This window comes from Schistocerca nitens, chromosome 2, assembly GCF_023898315.1.
Source record: "Schistocerca nitens isolate TAMUIC-IGC-003100 chromosome 2, iqSchNite1.1, whole genome shotgun sequence".
NCBI classification, from domain to species: domain Eukaryota; kingdom Metazoa; phylum Arthropoda; class Insecta; order Orthoptera; family Acrididae; genus Schistocerca; species Schistocerca nitens.
The window spans coordinates 375,786,428-375,804,437 of record NC_064615.1 but is presented as its reverse complement, the minus strand read 5'-3'; positions in this window follow the sequence as shown (position 1 = coordinate 375,804,437).

Below are 18,010 nucleotides of genomic sequence, written 5' to 3'. Positions count from 1 at the left end.
TATCTGGCTTGGTGTCCGCCACTGCACATCGGCAGCCATGTACCAAGTTAGATCATTATTCTTCATTTTTGTTTTCGATCTTACTGTAGTCGAAAAACCTACTTTCACACCTGAAGGTGCGACGGATGCAGTGGGTATTCTTGAGAGTTCTTCCAGTAATACTAGATACTAACAACAAACACTTCGCTAATATAATACCAGTCCTGTGGTATGACGATCTTTTTATAGAGTGTTGCTTCCTCTGCAAGATCCAACAAACTGTGCTCTGCCTCGAATTCCATCCTGAAACTGGTCTCACAACAAAGGTCAACTATCAAAATCTGTAAAAACTGTTACTGTTACCATTTATTATTGATAGCGAGTGATTATTAACACAGGATCGGCATCAAAAGCAACAAACAGAAGAGTAAAACTCTCCTTGAATGCTGTTCGTAGGCTAAAACAATTTTCAAAATGAAATTTTTAATTTGTATGGAACGGAATGTTAACGTACAGTTCATGTTAAGAGTTCTGACCCATGACAGAAAGAGGTGATCTTTTAACACAAACATCATTCAAAATGTGAAGAAGACTCATCGACTACTGGAGAAATGGATGTTGCAAATTACTCGGAGAGGCAGGAAAGCAAATAAGTGGATTATGGAACAGACTATAATGGGATATATAACTATGATGCTGACGAAATATAAAAAAAAAGTGAAGGTGAGCTGGACGGTTTGCCTATCCAGGAAGATGGATGGTACATAGCGAAAGGAAACTCTTTTTTGGCTTCCAACAAATAAGAGAATTCTGAGGAGGCAAACCAGTGGAAGGCGGGTAGATGACGTTAAGAGATATGCAGGAGCACTATTTATTCGTATCGTTGAAGACCGCAATGAATGGAAATATGTAGAAGAGGCTTTTACCCAGCAGTGGACATCCCTGTTGCCGCTGCTGCTGCTGATGATTACGATGATGAGTTTTATATTAGGGTCTACCAAAATTTTGATAATGTGGGTTACTTTTAAAAATTTAAATTATAACTGAATTTTCATTTAAACCATTTTGATTTCATCCCTCGCAAATTTCACTTTATCCCTCAGGGTAAGTACCCCCAGGATAGGAACCAGGGCTTTACAGGAACCGCGAAAGAATTAAATGCGCAACGATCACTTAAAATGCTATAGATGGAACGTGAAAACTTAGTTTGAAAGGCCGAACAAGGTTGTCCTGTAAGGCAGTGCACTCGCGTTTTGGAAGACTGTGGTTCAACTCTTTCTTCGACCATCCAAATGCAGGTTTTCTGTAGTTTCCCTAAATCACGCCGGCTGGTGCGGCCAAGCGGTTCTAGGAGCTTCAGTCTGGAACCGCGCGACCGCTACGGTCGCAGGTTCGAATTCTGTCTCGGGTATGGATGTGTGTAAAGTCCTTAGGTTAGTTAGGTTTAAGTAGTTCTAAGTCTAGGGGACTGATGACCTCAGATGTTAAGTCCCATAGACTCGAACAGGAATATTAATTGTGGTACCCAAACCAATTTTTGGGTTAAGGTCTTCATTAAAAATTTTTAAAGTCCTTACACATAATTTTGTTCATTGGATGTATTTTGAAAAGAATTTATTATAAAGAAAACAAATTTCCTAAATGAGTCTGCAATCATAGTGGATTTTTGCGAGGAAAGCCGTCTAGACTAGACATATTTATCGTCACGACGTTTCGGCTACTCCCGTCATCAACTCAAAACTTAGAACTTGTAAAACAAAATTCAGTATCAGTTGCAATAAAAGCTACGCCTAACCGTAAGCCGCCGCCCCCTCCCCCCTCGCTTAGGCATATGTTTTAGTGCAACTGAATGAACTTTGTTTTACAAGTTCTAAGCTCTGACCTGATAATAGGAAGATCCGAAATAAATATATAAAGAGGGATGGGACATATTAGCGATTTTGTTGTTTGCATTATCAGACGAAAAACAATACCCAACCTAGCTGCTGGCTACCTGCATCAAACGCCGATAAACAACTGAAGAACAAAAAACAAACTGGATCTCTTTCTGGGTGTTTCTTCTTGTTTTGGTATTAGGGCGTGGTCTACGGCACGTCTTCATGCATAACGTTTCGCATCTTAAGGCTTTTGAGAGACTTTTTTAATTGGAAGTATATCTTCAGTGACGCATTAACTTCATAGATATTTGTCATCATGCATAAAACAGACAATAGTCACGCCCACACTGATAAATTGTAAGATGGTGCAGAACTGGTTCAGTGTTGGATTCGGTGTATACTTCAGGGTGTGATTGTTGGCACGGCCTTTGTCGGTTAGAAGAAACTACTCACAAAGTTTAATTTGGATTATGAAGGTAGCTCGTGATCGTAAATAACAAGGATTCCCATTAGTTTCAGTCTTTCGTATATTTATAATAGTAAACAAGTAAACTGTTTCCCAGTGATAAACTAAGTGTCACCGAAATACAACTCCCGACGACAGCACAAATACGACTCTCTCTTGCGGTAGAGCAAAGCTGTCTATTGCAACCTTCTCCGTATGGCTCACTAATACTACATCTCTTCCCACTAAGCGCGAGACAGAACAGAGATACTACAATTGTAAACCGAGAGTCTAATGATTTACACACCGGGGTGTTTAAATTTACATTACACAAGTTTTTACATAAATACTACAAAATTTTATGAGAACATTCTTCTACGGAACTTAATAAAATTAACAGATTTACGTTTGAGGTTAATTAACCATAAACTTATTCAGTTTGGAAGCGGTAGTTCACAAAGTATATCGCTTACAAAGAAATCGATTTACACAAAGTTTTTTTTTAATGGTGCGATCTATACTCACCAGCCTCTAAGAGTTTCTATTACGTATTGGGGTTGATTCTGTGTAAAAAGCAGCCACATACCATCCAATGAACGTGAGTACACGAATAGCTAAGCAGCAGCTCAATATACATCAAAACAACAGGTTTCCACAACACTACAACCACCCCAAGTATATACTGCTGAAATACGAAGTTCACCTTTTAGTATTTGTTTACTAACAGCGGCTCATCTGGTTGCAGATAACATGATGTTCGCTAAGTAAAAAGACGGCAACAGAAAAAAAAGAGCACAGAAAATGTCACAAACAGCGCCAATAATTCCTTAAAACATGCTGTAACATACAATAAATAAGGTAGTATGAAAGGATCAATATAAAAGTATATTTCAAAAGACGATTTGTAAAAATGTAATAATGTTTTACTGTGTTTGTACAACCGTACCATTTTCTGCATGTTTTAGATTTAAAAAACCCACTGATGTTGTTGATATTTGTCGCCGAAACTAGTTTGGGATAACAAAGAAATAAACAAATAACAAGGTGTTTTACATCAAGGCGGACTCAGTTTCTGATATTACTGTTTTTCCATGCAAACACGGACCAAATAGAAGAGTTCCAAGATAATATTACTATTATTCCATCACATACTAGAGTCTACAAAGATATAGTACTGTAAGATGGCAAGAACTATGCCGCTTACATGAAGTCATTAAAGATCATCTAACTCACGTTGAGCGAACAGTAGGGTTGAACAAAATGACTGACAAGCACAATGCATCTGGTAGAGGGTATAGTGTGAACGTATTGGAATAATTAATGTCGGGTGATGGTTTTAAAGTAATTCACACGACATAAAAACTTTGTGGAAACGAGTCGATTTGCTGGACGCTAGTTTACCCCAGGGAAGTATTTAGAGTTGACCGTGGCCGGCTGGGGAACGGCGAAGGGATGCGATAATAGGCAGCTTAGGGCGGCTCAAACTCTGAGAAAGCGGTAACGCGGCGTGGCCTCCACCTGCCTTAAGATGAGTGACAGCATGGGTGGTTGACTCCGACCCCATGCTGGTGTACCGGGAAGCAGACGGAGAACTTGTACACCTGTTGATAAATGTCCGTCGTCCCATTTTCAGTGAAACATGCGAGAAAGTCGCGCAAAGCTACGGTGGAGCGGTCAACAGAGGTCAAAATATGTGTGTTCGTGACTATAGCAACTTCATGCTGAATTCACGGTCCGCAGAGTCTGAAGTAAATCAGGTGAAGTGCGACAGAATGAAATACGCCGGCCTCCGATGGGAATGCAGGACCGAGGAATTTGAAGTACTCTCCTGGGAGTCAGAATTCCGGAAAAATTGGTGTTTGTGCAGACGCTAACCTTGATGGGTGGCCTGGGAGGAGCTAAATAACAGAAGTTGAGAGGAAGGGAAATTTTGTGGGAATTTGTTCACTTCCCAGAGCAGGCATTGGTCGGCGCTGGGAAGCGATGGATAATTAACGCGACTTGCGCTGCAATTGTTATAAGTGATTTTGCTGGAGGGGAAACTGAGGTGAAGAGCGGACAGTGAGAAGTCTCTGTAGAGGTCTTCCGTTCCCAGATTGCCTAGAGTGTAGACGTGGCGTTCTTTACTCAGCTTGCCTGAGAAAGAGTGAGCATGTCTGCAGTTTAGGACTTAGCAAATGGAACGATTGAGCTTGGAGATAGAAAGTTTTGGTTCAGCTATGTACTGAGCAAGATAGCTAGGAGCGAATAGACGAGCGCAGCCTTGCAGCACCACGAGGTCGGCTGACGTCCACATAACGACGCCGCTCCGCCACGCTGTATTTGGTGATATTGCGCCCGCTCCGGCCACTGTATAATTTGTTGGATCACATTGGCAAAGTTTCCACAAGGGTTTCATGGGCCGTGTACTGTAGAATTCTTCTCGCACTTCGCATTCAAAAATGGTTCAAGTGGCTCTGAGCACTATGGGACTCAACTGCTGTGGTCATCAGTCCCCTAGAACTTAGAACTACTTAAACCTAACTAACCTAAGGACATCACACACATCCATGCCCGAGGCAGGATTCGAACCTGCGACCGTAGCAGTCGCACGGTTCCGGACTGCGCGCCTAGAACCACGAGACCACCGCGGCCGGCGCACTTCGCATTACGCCTGGGTCAGTCGATAGGAATTACTTTTGAGTTATCGCACTTTATTCCACGCAAACGAAGTTTATTACCAGTGCCTGATAGGAGAGTATTGTAATGTGATGATTGAAGGTCGGGAGTTAAAATAAATTTGTGCTAATCGACTGCATCTGTTTTCAATCAAATAGTTGAAAACCCAAGTCACTTTCTTAATTAATTTTATGTTCAACATCTGCATCTGGTGTTCAATAGCTGAATATAACATCAATGTGCACCCCATTTTAATTAAAAGTGATCAATTCTGAATAAATTAATGTCAACACTGCCACCGCAGTTCAATCAGAAGTCACAGGGCCATATTAATTTTTTGCGTTATCCGATATTGCGGCAGTTTTGCACTCTCTGTTGATCTGTTAGTCAATTAGTTGGGGTGAACACACGCCAAAACCAGCTAAGTGACGGGTGGGGTGTTACAGTATTTTGAAATTTTTTTCGACTTGCTGAGCCTGTTCACGTATAAAAGCACTAACTACGATTTCATTGCGTCTGATGTTGACTGTAACATTAGGAGACGGAACGTTTGGCACGGGAACGTCTTGCATCACGGCCTAAGGCTAATAGAAGAAAAAACACCGTGGACGCTAACAGCGACCGTGCACGCTTGAACTGTACGGATAGTATCCTTGCCTGTACCGATGAAGAGTCCTGCGTAGAAGGGACCGATGACCAAACGGTTTGGTCCTTCCCCCCCTCCCCCCCCCTCTTTTTTTTAAACCAACCAACCAATCCTGTGTAGACAGGCACAGAGCTGTAGTGAACGGTGCGCGAAATCTCCTGGCAACTGGTCCGACTGGTTGCCGAGTGCCGACACCCGGCCGCCCACTCCGCGGCCCACACACCTGCTCTGTGCTGTTCTGCCCTGTGCAGTCTTCCAGCGCGAGGCCATTGGGAGCGGACTCCCGCAGCGTCGCCCACGGCCCTGACAGGCGTGCCAACGCGGCGCCGCGCGCAGCCAGTCCGCGTTTCACAAGACGGGAGGCGTCCGTAACGCATTCACACATGACGGAATCACGGCCGCCGAGGCACTCCCCTCGCATTGAGCGCCGGCGTGGGCGAAGCCCCCTGGGGCGATAGCCGTGCTTGTAGCGGAGCCGTCACCTAAAAAAGGAGAAGGGCTCGTTCCGTAGGTACTACGTGAGGTAGCAATTTCTGTCTTAGAACGTATCTACACTGGTGTGCAAAACTGAAGGACGAAAGTAACTATCGCGTGATGTGTCAGTGCCAAGTAACGCAGCTAGATGAAACATGGACCGCAGACTGAAAGAACTGCTACACTAAAAGTTCAGAAGGTAACTGAAAGAAATACGCAATGAGACGAACAGAAACCACTATTCCGTACAACTGTACTACTTCAGCATTAAAGTATTTTAAAGTACCTGAGATTCATATGTGAGCCGTGGAAAAAATTGCTGTTTTGAAGAGCGCGCCGCAGCCCGTTGTGTGAAGCAGTCGCCCTCCGTTTCTGGCGGTGGCGCCGCTGTGGCAATCGCAGCTTTGGTGTCTCCCTCTGGTGGGAAAGGGGAAAGGTAGCCTGTTCACGTGCATTTAAGGGGCGCTATGAGCTCGCTAGGCGCCCTCTCACGTCTGCCCTCCCCCTCCCTCCCCCCTTATGAGTCCTCTCCCTCCTTTGGTCCCCCTCCCCTTTCGTTTTTCCTCTCCTCCCTCTTTCTTCCACCCCCCCTCCATCTGCCCAGGTCCCCCCCCCCCCATCTGCCCTCGGCTATGGTGTGTTATCTTTGTGCCGACATTTTAGTATAGTGTTTACAGCGAGTGTTCAGTGTTGTGTGTCTTCTCCGAAGTGTTGCGAAAGGACATCATACCGTCGCAGGATGTGATTTTTATATCTCTTGCGAACAGAAACGAGACTGTCGCCATGTTTTTTAATTGTCTGTCTACTATGTTCCCTGTCTGTTTCCTGTGTATTTTATTAGCTTTGCCAACCCTTTGCTTTATGTTTTAACTTTCCACAATTTTCCGCCGTTTTACAGTTTCAGTCACCGTTTTATCGCCTGATTTTATTGTTTCTTATCTTCTTTCTTACGTTTTAAAAAGTCTGTAGGCTGCAGAGCAGCGTAATAAGCTGCTGCCAGCCCGCCCTCTTCGGGGGGAATCGAAATACAATAAAAGAAAAAAGAAAAAAACTCGCTAGGCGGCGAGTCTGGTCAGTTGGTCAGCCGGGTCAGTGTGGGGCAGTCAGTGTCTGTCTGTCGTCCGGAGTGCTAGCATGTGTTGGGCCGCCAGTCTGCTCGAGTTTGTTCAGGCAATGGTCATTGGCGATTGGATCGATCGGTTGGTCGGTCGCGCATTGAGACACAAGATGACTTGTCCGCCTTGATCGTCGGCGCATGTGAGGTCGCCTCGTGAGTCCAGTAGGCCGCGCCGTATAGTGAGGAGTAGTGGCTTCGCGGCCGACACGAGAGCATCACGAGTCAACCCACGACATCGGCTGGCCGGTGCAAGCTGCGACGCCGTGAGACGGGAGATCGGCGCGCCTTCCTGCGTCCGTTGAAGCGGCTGGCAGCGGACGGTTCAGCAGAGCGTTTTGGGGGGTGCTGTGCCAGGTCTTCGCCAGACACCGCAGTTTATCAGAAGTTATGTTGTTTCATTTACTTGTTAAATTCTACTTGTTTTCTTTGTCAGTCTCTCGTCCCCAGCTCGCTCGTCTGTCTCCCGTCCGCATTTGTTAGGCAGTTAGTTTCTGTCTGTCTGTCGGTCTGCCATACGTTGATAGCTGCCTGTATCATGTTTAAAAAAAAATCTTTATTTATCATCAACAATAATAATTATACATCCAACCCACTTCCTTAATTGATTAGTGGGTCATTAATTGCAATTGTTTATAATTAGCAGCTGATTACAATATATTCAGTAAGTTGTGAGCTACAGCTAATCTACATTCAATGGGCAGCTATGCAATTGTTTATTTTAACTTAAGTTTATAACTAGACCTACATTCTACTTCCTGCAGCGTCACAGATGTGTCAGCAATATACAAACCTACTTAGTTGCCTTGCCCATCAAGCTAATCCTGATGGGCGTGCCCCTGACACTGGGCAGGCCAGAGTGTTAATCGCTGCAGGTTCCTAAATCTAGATTTCTAATCTAATTCCTACTGACTAGTTCTAACCTACGTCATTTTCAGTGTATTGTCGATTCCGGGTTGTTCATATTCCCCACCCCCCCTAGTCCCGTGCGTGGCGGATTCCAGACTAAGGGTCGGCCTATCCACGCACAGGCGGAATGGGAGTGGGCACATTAGTCATAATTTGTGCTATTCAATCTTGTTCCCTCATGTACTCCCTCAACACCTTCTGTGATACCTCGTTGGCAAGTGTGTTTATTATTTGGAAGGTGTCTTCTTGTCTTATTAGGTTGTAAGTGTCGTGGTTCGGTAGTTGGTCCCGTAGTGTAGAGGCGTTTGTCGGATTCGGTGTTAACGAATTTATTCGTTGTGTAACGGCCGAATTCCTGAAATATGTTTTTATCTTGCCTATCATCTTGAGAGGCGGTATATGTATAATGTAGAGCATGTTTGTATATTTGATGTAAGACTGCATTTCACGGGTTTTTATTTAAATGGTCATTTTAGTATATAAAGTTGCCACCCTTTCACCGTAAGAGTTTTCTTTTAAAAACAAGTTGCACTTTCAGTGGCAAGTAATTTTTTTTAATGTGTTTTGTACCATTCCCACCCCTCCTACGGGGTGCATAGTTTGTGTGTTTCAGTGAGTAGTTAAAAAGTTTTAGTTTAAAGCAATCTGGTGTGTTGCAGATTTGCACCAGTGTAGTCTTTCAGAGGTTTTTGTGAGCGGTCATGACTACGGCCGTGTTAAAAGGGAGCGGCAACGTTCTCAGCCCGAAAGCTCATACTGTCATAAAAAAAAAGTTATTTCTGCCTCTGAATAAATTGTAACTTGATATTTAGAGGGTGCTTTCTGATTATAATTTTTAAATCTGTTTTCTAAAAAAAAGAAAAGAAAGGGTTTTTAGGAATAAAATTTCCATTTGTTGAAAGAAATTGGCTTTCATCAGTTACCCACTGGCAACTACTTCCACGCTCACATAGTGTGATCAAATGCGTTAATGTTCTTGATGAATCGCTAGTAAATAAAGTAAATTCTTTAAGAAAACACTTTGAAAGTAAATCCGAGGTTCAATATGTTTACTGTAGAATCTTCAAAAATTTGTGGTGAGAAATATTCCCATTTCATGCTTATAAAAAATGTCTTCAATCTTGTACTTCTGAGTGCAGATATCACGTGTGTGATTAAAAGTATGCAACAGCAAAACTGTCACGGCAGCGCGTCAGTAGGTTAAAATCACGTTTATTACAGAATCAATTAATCATTCTCAAAGTAATGAGGACATCAACGTGATGCATTAAGTACACTTGAGCCACAGCCTAATTCGAGTGTGATTATGTTATACAGTAAACTTCGGATCTGCCAATGAATCACTTATTTACTTTCTGGATGGACATCTGGAAACTGCGCTGTCGTCACGTGAAGCACCTCACCTCACTAAGCAAACACCAATTTCGATCAATATCAAAAGACAACCTACGTCTACATTGTCTTATTCCCGCCCTAGTACACGAGATTACGCACATGAGAGAAATGATATAAAAAAGTTCTCTTAGGACTGTGAGTTATATTTTTGACGGCGTTGCATGGGATCTCAAGAAACGGCCATCTCGGACAAAATCGGGAGTTCGTTTTTTGTAGCATATCCTTCATAATGATTAAAGACAAATTGGAATTTCCTGTCGCCTTTAATGGATACACCAAGCTTGACAGTCGCGGGAGCAAAGTCCAAATCGTAGCCAGCAACAACTGGAGATTGGAGAATTCTGCTGGGGAAAATCGCAGATAGTTTTCGCATTTCCATCATTGTTCGAAGACTGTATGGCGAGGTAACGTTACTGATTTTACGTGGTTTGCAGATTCCGACTTCTGACTGCGAATATTAAACATTTTAAGCATTCCAACTCACGCACTTGTAGAAAGGATACAGAAGAACGAGAAGTTTCCCCATGAAGTTAGATACTTTAGACTGAAGTTTATATGTAAGAAAGTTCTTACTATCACCACTCGTCCTGCGAATGTGAAGCTAATCTACGAACTTCGTCTCGTCCAGTTTATTCCTTTTCATTTCTTAGTACTCTTCGATATTCGCGTTTCGCATGAAATAGGATTGACAGAAGTGAGACTGTAGGTTCAAGAAGTGAAGAAATTGCTTTCAGATTTGTTTAGTGCCACAGGTATCAACTACAAACAAACGTAAACAAAACACAAATCAGATGAGATAAAATACAGCACGGGCACTAGCCACCCATCGAGATTTATCTTTTAAGTTTTGAGAGCTTGAGTCCCCAGAGCGCCTAAAGGACGCACTACAATTGCCTAATTATACAGAGAAGCGCTCGCACAATTAGAGAAAATGGGAGAATTTATCTAAGTATTGTAACATATCCACTGTCAGGGCACCATCCGCCAATGAAGTAAGTAGATACTAATGTAACTTGTTTGTCAGACACCCACAGCCAAATATTAAACCTGGACGAGTCGGAACAATTCTGTCTTGGTGCTTAGTGCAAAACTGTGTGTCGTTCGTCATAACAGCGAAGTAAAAACTAGAGGGAAGTAGCCTACGTCTGTCAGCAAGACGACGGAATGAACTTTCACTCTGCATTGGAGTGCGTGCTGATTTGAAACTTCCTTGAAGATTAAAACTGTGTGCTGGACCGGGAAACGAACCTGTGACCTTTGTCTTTCGCGGGTTAAGTGCTCCACCGACTATGCTACCCATGCACAACTCTCGATACGCCCTCACGGCTTCACTTCCACCAGTACCTCGTCTCCTACATTTCAAACTTCACGGAAGTTCTCGTGCCTAACATCCAGAACTAACACTCCTGGAAGAAACGATATCACAGGGACATGGCTTAGCCACAGCCTAGGGGATTCTTTCCAGAATTAAATTTTCAGTCTGCAGCGGAATGTGCGCCGAAATGAAACTTCCCGGTAGATTAAAACTGTGTGTCGGACCGGGACTTGAACCTGAGACCTTCGCCTTTCACGGGAAAGCGCTCTACCGACTGGTATGAACGTACGAATTGAGGAACTGGCGGAAGATAGCTGTAAGTTGTGAAAAGTGCACGTAATTAACGTTCGCAGGAGCAATCAAACAATGTTATGGTGCAATTCGAAGTAATTTCACCGAAAATTCGCATAAAACATTGACGTGCGGGCATGTTTCACGCAGGATCAACAAGTAATGTCGCAGCCGGACACGAAGACGATCGCTGGTCGATGTGATGATCACTCGTACAGACATGTGGGCGTGGAGCCAGCGGCGAGCAACGCACGCTCCCGTCAGCTGAGCCCGAACAGCTGGCGCGGTTTGTTTACGTTTGCGGGCAGCAGGAGAAAGTGCCAGAGGGGGGCGACCGGACAGAATGGCACTGGCGCGGCGCGGCCGTTTCGTAACACGGCCCCTGACATAAGCGAGGTGAGCGGCTGCGGCTGCGCCACTGGCGACGATCGCTGGCGCCAGCGCGACCCGCCTGCATCTGCCACCTGGCACGCTTAGAGCGCGCTGGCGCCACTGGACCTTGGCTACATCTGCCACCTGGCAGATCTGGCGCGCGGCCCGCTCTCACGTCACATGGAAACATGGAAGTGAGAGATGAAGCGCCTCAAGCACTCAATCTACAAGTCACATACTCCTTAAACTGTTCGAGGGGAATATGAACTCCCCCGATTACAAGTAAAGGCGAGAGTGTCGGTTTCTTACTCGGGAGATTTGGGTTCAGATAATCAAACAGGTGTCTCGACTTTTCGATAAGCCACTACTGCCAGTTTCCTTACAAACCCTGTCCGTCACTAGTGAATTAGATATCTAGCTGAGACTCTCTCACTGATTGTGTTTAAATGAAAGTAATACGTGAAGGGAAGACTTCTATTGTCGACCAACTTATTAGTGACCTATGTAACTTTGTTACGTACACTGAGGTCATAAAAATCATAGGATAGCGATATGCAAATATACAGATGGCGGTGGTATCGCAAAGTATAAAAGGGCAGTGCATTGCCGGAGCTGTTATTCATACTGAGCCGATTCATGTGAAACGGTTTCCGACTTGATTGTGGCTGTACGACGGGAATTACAGACTTAGAACGCGGAATGGTAGTTAGAAGATTCCATTAAGGAAATCGTTAGGGAATTCAATATTCCGAGATCCCCATTTAAAGAGGGTGCCAATTTCACGCACTTAGCTCTCACCGAGGACAACACAGTGGCCGTCGACCTTCTCTTAAAGACCGAGAGCAGCGGCGTTTGCGTTAACTTGTCAGTGCTAATAAACAAGCAACACTGTGAGGAATGACCGCAGAAATCAGTATCCGACAGGAAAGTGCGGCGCAATATTGCGTTAATGGGCTACGGCAGCAGAGACGGACGCGAATGTCTCTGTTAATAGCACAACATCTCTTGCAGCGCCTTTCCTGGGCTCGTAATCATATCGGTTGGACCGAGACAACTGGAAAATCGACACCTGGTAAGACGAGCCCAGATTTCAATTGGTAATAGCTGACAGTACGGTTCGAGTGTTGTGGCGTAGACCCAACAAAGCTATGGACCGAAGTTGACAACAAGGCACTGTGGAAGTTGGTGGTGGATCCATAATGGTGTGGGCTGTGTTTACATGGAATGGACTGGTTCCTACGGTCCAACTGAACCGATCATTGACATTTGTAGACCATTTGCAGCCATTCATGGACGTCCTGTTCCCAAACAACGATGCGTCATATCAACAAGCCACAGTTGTTCGAGTTGGTTTGAAGAACATTCTGGACAATTCGAGAAAATGATTTGGCCACCCAGATCGCCCGACATTAATCTCATGGAATATTTATGGGACATATTCGAGAAGTAAGTCCGTGCACACAACCCTGCACCGGCAAAATTTCTGCGATTATGAACGGCTTTAGAGGCAGCATGGTTCAATATTTCTGTAAGGGACTTCCAACGACTTGTTGAGTTCATGCCACGTCGAGTTGCTGCATTACGCGGGAATAAAAGGATGTCCGACACGATATTAGGAGGTATTGCATAACTTTTGCCACCTCATTGCAAGTGAAGAGTGTTGGTGTCTTACTCCGGAGGATTTGGTTTTAGATAAGCGACAAGCCGTCTTGATTTTCCGTTAAGCCACTAATACCAATTTCCTTACGAACCCTGTCCCTCTCTAGTGAATTAAATGTCTGGTATGTGACACCTTTCCAAAAGTGTAGTATGTAAATTTGTTATGTACACCTCACGGTCCATTACAGCTTTTATAGTACCTACTGCCTAGATATAATTTCGAACCCTTTTTGATGATTGTTGGTCATCTATACTGTGATACTGAAGCAGGGTTTTTTGTCGCCAATTTTAACATTGAAACTACACCGAGATTCGTAACGTCTCTCTGACTGTACCGTTTCTCTGTGTAGTTATACGACCATCTCCGTGACTCTTTGGCGCTTTACTAAACAGAGCTGTGACATAACTCCTGCTCTTCTTTGTGTCTTCTATTTCGCCTATCAATCCACTCCATACAAATACTTTCAGAAATGTCTTCCTCACACTTAAATCAATACTCGATGTTAACAAATTTCTCTTTTTCAGAAACGCTTTGCTTGCTATTGCCAGTCTACATTTTATATCCGCTCTACTTCGACCATCATCAGTTATTTTGCTCCCCAAATAGCAAAACTCCTTTACTACTTTCAGTGCCTCATTTCCTAATCTAATTCCCTCAGCATAACCCTACTTAATTCGACTACATTCCATTATCCTCGTTTTGCTTTTGTTGATGTTCATGTTATATCCTCCTTTCAAGACACTATCCATTCCGTTCAACTGCTCTTCCAAGTCCTTTGCTGTCTCTGACAGAATTACAATGTCATCCGCAGACCTCAAAGTTTTTATTTCTTCTCCATGGATTTTAATACCTACTCCGAATTTTTCTTTTGTTTCGCTGCTTGCTCAATATACGGATTGAATAACATCGGGGAAAGGCTACAACCCTGTCTCAAGGACGGTAAAAGAAAATTTAACAATGGTACACTTGGAGTACAACGGAATTTTGCTATTTGGGGAGCAAAGTAACTGATGATGGTCGGAGTAGAGAGGATATAAAATGTAGACTGGCAATGGCAAGGAAAGCTTTTCAGAAGAAGAGAAATTTGTTAACATCGAGTATAGATTTAAGTGTCAGGAAGTAGTTTCTGAAAGTACTTGTATGGAGTGTAGCCATGTATGGAAGTGAAACATGGACGATAAATAGTTTGGACAAGAAGAGAATAGAAGCTTTCGAAAAGTGGTGCTACAGAAGAATGCTGAAGATTAGATGGGTAGATCCCATAACTTATGAGGAGGTATTGAATAGGATTTGGGAGAAGAGAAGTTTGTGGTACAACTTGAATAGAAGAAGGGATCGGTTGGTAGGACGTGTTCTGAGGCATCAAGGGATCACCAATTTAGTATTGGAGGGCAGCGTGGAGGGTAAAAATCGTAGAGGGAGACCAAGAGATGAATACACTAAGCAGATTCAGAAGGATGTAGGCTGTAGTAGGTACTTGGAGATGAAGGATCTTGCACAGGATAAAGTAGCATGGAGAGCTGCATCAAACCACTCTCTGGACTGAAGACCACAACAACAACAACAACAACAACGCTTAGATATGTACGCACAGATATTACAGTTTTTCTGTACAGTATTGACATGTGCTATGGTCATCTTTGGTGATATGAACATACGAAGACTGAACAGAAGAACTTAAATATATATTTGTACTTTCATTAAATGTTTTTTTATTCCCATTGCAGCCTGAGAATGAGGTTTATACCTCGAAACATGTTGCTTGTAGTCAACAAAAGTTTTGGCAAGTAGTAGTCTCTGAAAAACCTTTTCGTATTTTTTGAAACAGTCACGATGGATTGGCGCCCAGTATCGCTTTCAACTCTGAGCATGGATCGCTGCAGCGTTTTTCCTCTTTATAAGCAGAAAACGAATTGCGGAACTTTAGTCTTTCGAGACGATAGTTAAAACTGTATGTATTCTAATAGTGAAGACAGCTGTGTTCATCTTCTGTTGGTCATGAATATGAGCCATCCTCAACGTTTCCACGTCTGTACTCAGCCTTTCAATGAAGTCCTTCAGTAATCACGATAATCCTGGCTCACGCAACTGCTTCGCCAACGGTGTCTCAAGGTGCGCAGACAATGGACAGTTATCCGTCCGTCATCTAACGGCTCACAGACAGTCAGTGCAATGTACATCGTACACGTCCGATAAGAACCACCGGATTTATAGCGTCGTTGCAGGTGCCGCCCTAGGCTAATTAACGCGAGGGTGCTGCAACGCGGCTGATTTATCGACCAGTCCCGGGTGCGGCGGCATTCTCATTTATCACGTCAGTCAAGGCGTTTAATGTGCGACTGGGGCGTTGCCTTACACAGTGCACCGTCACATAATAACAAAACAAATGTATATCTTATTGGCGTACAGTTTAACGTTAACGGGAAAATTTATCGTCTGCCGTGCAACCACGTAATAAATTACGTGAATTCCTGTCCACCGAGCTATACATCTTCGCCGTCTCCAAATACATTTCTACGCGTGCACGTGCCTATTAACTGTTTTATATTACGGAATGATTTCATAAATCTGAATACTTGATCAGCGATAGCAAATAGTATAAAACGTGCTTATTTATTCTCTGGTTTGTATACAGAGAAAATTTCTGACATTTTGAGGCATAAATAGCGAAGCCTTGATGCAATGCAATGCGAAGAGGGGATGGAGTAAAGCGTAAAGGTAAACCTAGTTTGCTGTCTTACGTAGCGGTTTCTTAATACTTTGCGTGCAAGCTATTTATTATCCTGACTGTACATTCACATTTATTAATCTGATAAGTACAGTGAAGACACAATTATTCATGAAAGTGTTTAAGAGTCCACTTAGTTATCTAGGTCTTTTCCCTCTTCGGGTAATTATTTGTCATCAGTTGCTGAATCGATCACCAGAGCTTATGAAATTGATTGTGAAGTACCTGTAAAAGACGCCAATCATTTATATTATTTTCAGGTGGCTACTGTATCAGTAATGCCTATCGATTATCAGCCGTGGAACTTATACATCAGTTTCTTTACAATCAGCCCGCGAACTACGTCTGAAGCGTAATGTGACGGTGTAAATAATGTTGCTGCCAGCCGCTTCTTCGCCAACAAGGATTTTATTGAATACCAGTTAAATACAAATAAATCAGTGAATATGATAGATCCTACCTCCCTGCAGCCAGGTGATCCGTATGAGCTCTGATTTTCCTGATTACTTTCGGAGCGTGCCTAGATGGCTGTTGATAAGTACCAATAAGAAGAGATGGAGGAACATGATAAGAATTGAGACGAGAATAACTGCTGGAGGCGCTCGAAATGAGAAAAAGATAGCGTCTCCTTAGTTCATATCCCGCATATGCCACAAAACTGATAGACATAAATGCTTAGCTTAACAGACTTCAATCAGATGAAAACGCTCTGTCGCCGATTTCTTCTTTGTCAATAAGACGAATGGTTAACATTAACACCATACATCAGCTCTTTACTTTTTATTTAAATTGCCATCACATTGGCTATGTTTTATGCGCTCTAGCTCATGTGAACTAAATAAAGATGACTAGGCAGAGTTTTGAACCACGGTACTTCTCCCAAATGCAATTTAAGCGATTTATGAGGTATCACTGTAACACATGCACTGAACTTTAGACGGCATGAGTAAGCACAAAGCATTGCTATCACTTTTGTGTTAAAGCGTAAACCCCTTTCTGATGGTATGTCAGCTTCCCATTAGTATGGAAGTGCATTTTTTTTTTAATTAATGAAAAAGGGTTACTCCGCAGAACTTTAACTTAGTCCACCCTGGGTTTCGGCTTATATGTTAAGTCATTCTCACGTAGATCTGAAACTGCCATACCCATTACGTATACATGAATATGACTCAAGATGAAAAAACAGTCTGGAACCGCGCGGTCGCTACAGTCGCAGGTTCGAATCCTGCCTCGGGCATGGATGTGTGTGATGTCCTTAGGTTAGTTGGGTTTCAAATGGTTCAAATGGCTCTGAGCACTATAGGACTTAACATCGGAGGTCTTCAATCCGCTATAACTTGGAACTACTTAAACCTAACTAACCTAAGGACATCACACCCATCCATGCCCGAGGCAGGATTCGAACCTGCGACCATAGTGGTCGCGCGGTTCCAGACTGAAGCGCCTAGACCGAGCGAGGTGGCGCAGTGGTTCGACACTGGACTCGCATTCGGGAGGACAACGGTTCAATCCCGCGTCCGGCCATCCTGATTTAGGTTTTCCGTGATTTCCCTAAATCGCTTCAGGCAAATGCCGGGATGGTTCCCTTCAAAGGGCACGGCCGACTTCCTTCCCCATCCTTCCCTAGTCCGATGAGACCGATGACCTCGATGTCCGGTCTCCTTCCCCAAAACAACTAACTGAAGCGCCTAGAACCGCTTGGCCACTCCGGCTTGCTAGTTGGGTTTAAGTAGTTCTAAGTTCTAGGGGACTGATGACCTCAGATGTTAAGTCCCATAGTGCTCAGAGCCATTTGAACTTTTTTTTTTCGAAAAGAAGGCTTACAAATGTTCATGTATAAACAATCATCGTCCAAGAAAAACAAATGGACTGCTCAGAATACCGAACCACATTCAACATTCGTAGGAAGTTACATCAGTGAGCGCCTACTGTGCAGTCGAATTTCGAGGAAACTTTAAACACATCCCTATATACGAAAAAAAAAATCCTTTCTAGTTCAGTTCATAGAACAGTTATGGATGAAGAAAGCCTAAACCATTGCGTGGACGTGATATGCGCAATTTCGCAAGCTCGAGAATTTTTCAAAGAAAACTATTTCTTAATCACAACCTTTCTTCATGATAATGCCGCGCCAAGTAGCCACCGAA